An 8,734-nucleotide genomic window follows, 5' to 3' on the forward strand; every position below is an offset into this window, starting at 1 on the left:
TAAGAAATGTCAAAGGGTCTGAAGAAGAAAAAGAAGGAGGAGGAGGAAGAAGAGGAGGAGGAGGAGAAGAAAACAACATAGTTGTAAAGAATCAAAATGGCAATAAATCCATACCTACCAATAATCACTTTAAATGTAAATGGCTCAAATGCTCCAATCAAGAGACATAGGGTAGCTGAATGAATAAGAAAACAACACCTATATATATGTTGTCTACAAGAGACCCACCAGAATGAAAGATACACACAGACTAAAAGTAAAAGGACGGAGAAGATATTTCACACAAACAGAAATTTTAAAAAGCTGCAGTAGCAATACTTATATCTGACAAAATAGACTTTAAAACAAAGGCTATTAATAAGAGACAAAGAGGGACACTACATAGTAATAAAGGGACCAATCCAGTAAGAGGATATAATCCTCGTAAACATTTATGCACCAAACACAGGAGCACCTAAATATGTAAACCAAATATTGGTGGATATAAAGGTAGAGAGCAACAGTAACCCATTGACATCAATGGATAGATCTTCCAGACAGAAAATCCACAAAGAAATGATGGCCTTAAATGACACCCTTGAACAGATGGATTTAACTGATATCTTCAGAGCATTTCATCCCAAAGCAGCAGAATACACATTTTTTCCAAGTGCACATGGAACATTTTCTAGGATAGACTACATGTTAGGACACAAAACAAGTCTCAGTAAATTTGAGAATGTTGACATATCAAGTATCTGAACATAATGGTATAAAACTAGAAATCAATTACATGAAAAATACTGAAGAACACACAAAGACATGGAGGCTAAATAACATGTTACTAGACAATGAATAGGTTAACAATGAGATCAAGGAAGATATTGAAAGATACGTTGAAACAAATGAAAATGAGGACACAACAAACCAAAATCTATGGGACACAGTGAAAGTAGTCCTGAGGGGGAAATTCATAGCATTACAGGACTACCTCAAGAAACAAGAAAAATCTCAAATAAACAATCTAACCTTACACTTAACGGAACTAGGAAAAGAACAAAAAACAAAGTTCAGAGTAACTAGAAGGAAGAAAATAGTAAGTATTAGAGCAGAAATAAATAAAATAGTCTAAAAAATACAAAATATCAATGACATCAAGAGCTAGTTCATTGAAAAGATAATCAAGATTGACAAACCTTTAACCAGACTTATCAAGAAAAAAAGAGAGCAGACCAAATAAAATGAGAAATGACAGAGGAGAAGTAATAACTGGTACCATAGAAATACAAAGGATTGTAAGAAAACATTATGAATGGGAACTTACGCTGTTTCCAAATGTTGATTATTGTAAAAAGTACTACTATAAACATACGGGTAAATATATTTTTTGTATTGGTGTGACAACTATATGCCAACAGATTGGATAATCTGGATGAAATGGATAAATTCCTAGAAATGTACAATCTCCCAGAATTGAATCAGGAAGAATCAGAAAATCTGAAAAGACAGATTATAACTAATAAAGTTGAAGCAGTAATCACAAACTCCCAACAAGCAAAAGTCTTGGACTAGAAGGTTTCACAGGTGAATTTTACCAAACTTTCAAAGAGGAACTAACCTATTCTTATCAAACTATTCTAAAGAATTCAAGAGGAGGGAAGACTCCCAAGCCTTTATGAGGCCAGCCTTATTCTAATTCTAAAACCAGATAAAAACACTACAATGAAAGAAAATTATAGACCAATAGCACTGATGAACATAGAACATGCTAACCCCTCAACAAAGTATGAACAAACTAGACCCAGCAATACATTAAAAAAAAAAATCACACATCATGACCATGTGGGTTTATTACAGGGATGCAAGTTTGGTACAGTATCCTCAAATCAATAATTGTGATATACCACATAAACAAAATAAAAGATAAAAACCACATGATCCTATCAATAGATGCAGAAAAAAATCATTTGATGAATTCCAGCACCCATTTATGATAAAAACTCTCAGCAAAGTGGGAATAGATGGAACATACCTCAAAATAATAAAGACCACATAGACAAACCCACAAGCAACATCATACTCAGTGGGCAAAGACAAAACCGTTTCCCTCAAGATCGGGTACAAGACAGGGATTTCTGCTTTTTACATACTTGTTGAACATAGCATTGGAAGTCATAGCTACAAAAATCAGGTAAGATGAAGAAATAAAAGGCATCCAAATTGAAAAGCAAGAAGTAGAACTGTCATTATATGCAGATGACATGATACTGTACATAGAGAACTCTAGAGATTCCACCAAAAACAACTACTAGAACTGATAACTGAATACAGTAAAGTAGCAGGACACAAAATAAATATCCAGAAATCAGTTGCATTTTATACACCATTTTCTAATTTCTTATGGCCTATCCAAATTTGACTCTCCTTCAAGCTCCACTTCCTCCTGGAAATGTGTCCTGTCTTCTGATCCATCTGGTCCTCTGCTCTGACTTTCTCCATCTCTCAGTATTTGAACCACAGTTCTGGCTTTTAGCTATATGTCAACTCTAATATTTTTCCAGGGTATATACTATCACAAACATTGCAACCAAAGGACTATATCCTATTTCTTTGGCCTTTCTTTATAGCAAGCACAGAACTAGAAGATTATTTATATATAATAAACTTTCTGAATTAGACCTGGCAGTTATTAAAAGACACCTGCAAAGAAATAACATAAAAATTAGTTGTGAGATGTAACCACTGTTTAAACTCAGGAAATAAATTAATGTTAAGAATTATTGAGGTCGCTGGCTTCACACAGATAAGGTGCTTGGAAGTTGCAACTCTCTATCTTAACAACAAGTGAAAAGCTGAACAGAATGAAAAATCAACAATTCTTCTTTGATCTGTAAGAGAGGAGAGGACACAGGGCAAACCACTACTCCCACGATTGGAGAGAGAGGTGAATATAGGTCATTGCGGCTTACGGGAGAAGACACTCAGGAGGAAGTGGGTGATGGTGTAGTAAAACCTGACCTGGAATTAAGTTGCTAGAGGCCCGATGGGAATAACTGTGAGTTAAAAAATACAGGGTGAACCAGTCAAAAGAGAACCCAACAATATTGTGAAATTTATCGCTAGAAGCTTGACCAGGTTCCCACAGTAAGTATCAGAGAAAAATCCCCTTGGGATTTCAGCAGGGGAAAAGAAAAGAAACCATTTTGATACACACCAAAGCACTCTGTTCATTCTTTTGTAGTTGTTGTTCTTTTTGTTGTTGTTCATTCTTAACAGGTCTGTCTCTAGGTAAACTAGTTAACCGAACTCTAACCTACTGGCATTTTATCAGAGCCTAAGTGACCTGGGAAAGGGAAATACTCATTCCACCTGACTCTAGCCATCCTGTCCCACCTAAGGGGGAAATAATTAAAAAGAGAAACATTTGTGAACTTTGCAGTGTCCGGGCATAGAATCACTGAAAGGCTGAGAACTAATCATAGGACCATAGAATGCCTCATCTCTCCCTACAATGCATGCCCACATTGCTAAAGGCCTGCTTATAGTAATTCCTTTTACCCACTAGTACAGTATGCCCTTTAGCAAGAAAAAGTTATAAGGCATACCAACAGTAAAAACAAAACAAAACAAAACAAAACAAACCTTCACACAATTCGAAGAGACAGAGCAAGCATCAGAACCATATCTGACAGGGGTGTTGGAATTATCCAACTGGGAGTTTAAAACATCTGTGATTAACATCCTAAGGGCTGTAATGGATAAAGTAGACAGCATGCAAGAACAGATTGGCAATGTAAACAGTGAGATGGAAATCCTAAGAAAGAACCAAAAAGAAATTCAAAAGATTTAAAAAAGTAATCACACTGTAACAGAAATAAAGAATTCCTTTGATAGGCTTATTGGTGTATTGAACATGCCTAAGGAAAATATCTCAAAACTAGAGGATCTATTAATAGAATCTTCAAAAATCAAAAAGCAAAGAGAACAAAGACTGAAAAAGTGAAAAAAACAGAACAGAGTATACAAGGACTGTGGGGCCACTAAAACGATGTAGCATACATAAAATGAAAAAACAGAATAATAAGAAGGAAATAATAAATATTGAAACCACAATAACTGAGATTTTCTCTAAATTAATGTCAGACACCAAACCATACACCCAGAAAGCTCAGAGAACACCAAGCAGGACAAATGCAATACACATGTTATTTTCAAACTGCAGAAGATCAAAGATGGAGAAAAAATCCTGAAAGAATCAAGAGGGGAAAAAAATACCTTACCTTACAAAAAAACAAATAGTTATATGCTACTTCTCAGAAACCACACAAGCAAGAAAAGAGTAGAGTGAAATATTTAGTCTTGAGAGAAAAATACCATCAAAATGGAATTCTGTACCCTGTGAAATTATCCTTCAAAAATGAAGGAGAAATAAAGACTTTATGCGACAAACAAAAATGGAGGGAATTTGTTGCCAGTAGACTTGCCTTGCAAGAAATGTTAAAATAAATTACAGAAGAAAAATAATATAGGTAAAAAATGTGGATTTATATAAGTCAGAGCATTGAAGAAGAAGTGATCAATTAAGGTAAAATAAAAATTTTATTTTTTAAATTAATTGTTCTAACATATAATTGTTCAAAATAATAATATAGCAATGTATGCATGCTTATGTATATATTTTATGCATATATGTGCTTATTTATGTGTATATATAAATGAAAGAAATGACAACAATGATATTAGGGATGAGAGGAAAGAATTAGAATTTTTTTTTTTAAGGCCTTGATACTACTTGTGATATGGTATAGTGTTATTTGAAAGTGGACTTGGATACGTTGTAAATGCATTTTTTATTTTGTTATAAATGTATATTGCAAACTCTAGGGCAAACACTAAAAAAAGAAAAAGAAAAAACACAACCAGCATAAGCAATATACTAAGAAAGGAAAGAAATGGAATCATAGTAAACACTCAGATAAAACCACAAAAAGCAGAGAAAGTGTGGAAGACCAAAAAAAAAAAAGGAACAAAAAATAAGAGCAACAAGTAGAAAACAGTAACAGATATAGTCAAATATAGTAGATACTAATCTACCTGTCATAGTTGGAGACTTCATCTCTTCTGTATCCTAAATAAACAGATCCAGCAGCCACAAAATCAGTAAGGTCATAGTTTAACTCAACAAATATATATATATTTGGAATATATTTGGAGTATATACATATATTTGGATTATATTGTATTATATATGTATTTGGAATATATATATTCTAGGGGAAAATGAGGCATCTCCCCCTACAACGCACTGCCACATTACTAAAGGCCTGTTTATAGCAATTCCTTTTACCCAGTACAGCATGCCCTTTAGCAAGAAAAAATTACAAGGTATACCAAAAGTAAAAACAAACAAACAAAAAATCTCACACAATTTGAAGAGACAGAGCAAGCATCAGAACTAGACATGATAGGTGTGTTGGAATTATCCAACCGGGAGTTTAAAACATCTATGGTTAATATCCTAAGGGATGTTTGGATAAAGTATAATGATATATATTATTTCAAATATATATTATTTGAAATAAATTATATATATATATATTCTTGAAGTGTGTGTGTGTGTATATACATATATATATTCTTCACCCAAGGATTTTTTTTTGTGCTTTTTTAGAGAGAGGGAGGGAGACAGAGAAATGTCAATGTGAGATAGAAACATCAATTGGTTTCCTCCTATATGCGCATAGACTGGGGATCATATCTGCAACTTAGTTAAATGCCCTAACTGAGAATCGAAACCACAACCTTTTAGTTACAGGACAATGCTCCAACCAACTTAGCCATACAAGCCAGGGCTCAACAATGATATTAATCAACTGGATATAATTGATATTTATAAACCATTTCATCCAACAACAGCAAAATACATGTTCTTTTCAAGCTCATATGGAACATTGACTAAACTAGACCACATTATGTGCCATAAAACACACCTTAGCAAAATTAAAAGAATAGAAATCATACAATGTCTGCTCTCAGACAACATAGAGTTAAACTAGAAATTAATAACAGAAAAATAATTGGAAAATCCCAAAATACGTATTAAATAATACACTTCTAAATAACACAGAGGTTAAGAAGAAATCTCAAGAGATTAAAAAGTATTTTCAACTGAAGGAAAAATAAAAACACAACATATTAATATTAGTGGGACTCAGTAAAAACAGGGCTTAGAAAGAATTTTATAGCATTGAATACATAATTAGAAAAGAAGAAAGATCTAAAATCAATAATCTAAGTTTCCATCTTAGGAATCTAGAAAAAGAAGAGCAAATTAAATCCAAAGTAATCAAAAGAAAATAATAAGAATTAGCAAAATTCAATACAATTGAAAACAGGAAATTAACAGAGAAAATTAATGAAATGAAAAACTGGCTCTGTGAAAAGATCAATAAAATCAATAAGCCTCTACTCAGGCTAACTAAAAAAAAAAAGAGGATACTAATTACTAATATCATAAATGAAAGTAGGGATATTATTATAGATCATATGGACATTAAAGTGTTAATAAAGTAATGCTATGAATAACTCTATGCCTACAAACTTGAAAATCTAGATGAAATGGACCAATTCCTTGAAGTACACAATTTGCTGAAACACATAGAAGAAATATATAATCAAGTAGTGCAATCCACCACACCAATAGGATAAAAGAGAAAAATCACATGATCATATCAATAGATGCAGAAAAACTTTTAACAAAATCCAACACCCATCCATAATAAACACTCTCAGTAAAGTAGGAACAAAGGGGAATTTCTTCAACTTGATAAAGAATAGCTTTAAAAATCTATAGCAAACATCATGCTCAAAGGTGCAAAACTTGAAGCTTTTCCACAAAGATCAGATACAAGTTAAAGATGCTCTCACCATTCTTTTCCAACATTGAACTGAAAGTCCATGCTGATGCAATAAGACAAGAAAAAGAAAATAAAAGGTATGTGGATTTTGAAGACAGAAATAAAACTGTCTTTGTTCATAAATGGCATGATTATATATTTAGATAATCTGGAAGAGCAACAGAAAAGCTCCTGGAACTAACAAGTGATTGTAGCAAATTAGCAGGATACAAGAAAAATACACAAAAGTCAATCACTTTCCTATATACCTGCAATGAAAAGAAATTTGAACTTAAAAACACAAAACTATTTATATTAGCACCTCCAAAAATGAAATACTTAGGTATAAATCTAACAAAATATGTACAAGATCTTTATGAGGAAAATTACAAAACTCTGATGAATAAAATCGAAGAAGAATTAAATAAATGGAGAGGTATTTCATGTTCATGGCTAGGAAAACTCAATATTGTTAAGATGTCAGTTTTTCCCACCCTGATTTATATATATTTATATTTATATTATTTATATTTATAATAAATATATATAAAATTTTTTTCAATGTGAACTCCATCAAAGTCCCAGCAAGGTCTTTCATGAATATCAACACATTGATTCTAAACTTTATATAAGAGGCAATAGACCCAGAATAACCAATACAATATTGACAGAGAAGCTCACAGTTGAAGGGCTAACACTACCCAACTTGAAGATTTACTATAAAGCTACCACAGCAAGACCATGTGGTATTGGTAAAATAATAAACAAATAAATCAATAGTATAGAATAGAGAGCTCAGAAATAGAGCCATAAAAATATACTTAACTGACCTTTGACAAACAAGCATAGGCAATACCATGAAGCAAAGAGTTTTTTCAACAGATGGACATCCACATCCAAAAAAAAAAATCTAAACAGAATTTACACAGTGCACAAAAATTAACTCAAAATGAATCACAGACATAAATGTAAAATGCAAAACTATAAAACTCCTAAAGATAACATAGGAAAAAACCTAGATGACCTTGGGTATGCAATGACTTTTTAGATACAATACCAAAGGCATGATCCATGAAAGAAATAATTGATAAGCTGAACTCCATAAAAATTAAAAACGTATTGTGAGAAAATATTTCAAAAGACACATTTAATATAAGATTATTATTCAAAATATAAAAAGGTCTCTAAAATCACAACAGTAAAAAAAAAACCACCCAATTTTAAAAGGGCCAAAGACCTTAATAGACACCTCACCAAAGAAGATATACAGATGTCAAATAGCATATGAAAAAATGCCCCGCATCATATGTCCTCAAAAAAAAGATCAGTGGTTGCCAGTCCTGGCCTCTTTCATATTGTCTCCAAACAGATCCCTGACCTCTTCAGGCTTCAACATTTCCTTTACTGCCATCCTTGGATGGTTACTTCTGGACCATGGCATCCCATTGCAGTTTGGGACCTCATTACCCAGCCCACAAAGTGTCCTGGGATTAGACTACATTTCATGGTTCTATATTCAATCATAATTTGTCAGGTCTGGAGCAGGCTTTAGAGAGACAGTTACCAAATTTAGCAAAGAAAAACAAAAAATGATGCTTCATTAAATTTTAGATAAACAACTGATACTTCCTTAACAAAACCACATCCCAAATATTGTACTATGTCCTGTATTTTATCTGGCAACTCTAAGATGAGGATATCAAGGCCCAAAGACTTGAGCTGGCTTACAAAAGTTCACTTTAGAGAAAGACCCCAAGCCAGAAGAAAACAATAGCAGAAAGAAGTAAGGTCTCCTTATTCCAAACCCATGGACAACATTCTTTTCTGCAAAGATAACAGTGTCTGTTGAATCAGAGCGA

Source organism: Pteronotus mesoamericanus, unplaced genomic scaffold, assembly GCF_021234165.1.
Source record: "Pteronotus mesoamericanus isolate MK-2021 breed Mesoamerican mustached bat unplaced genomic scaffold, CSHL_Meso_final contig_657, whole genome shotgun sequence".
Lineage (NCBI taxonomy): Eukaryota > Metazoa > Chordata > Mammalia > Chiroptera > Mormoopidae > Pteronotus > Pteronotus mesoamericanus.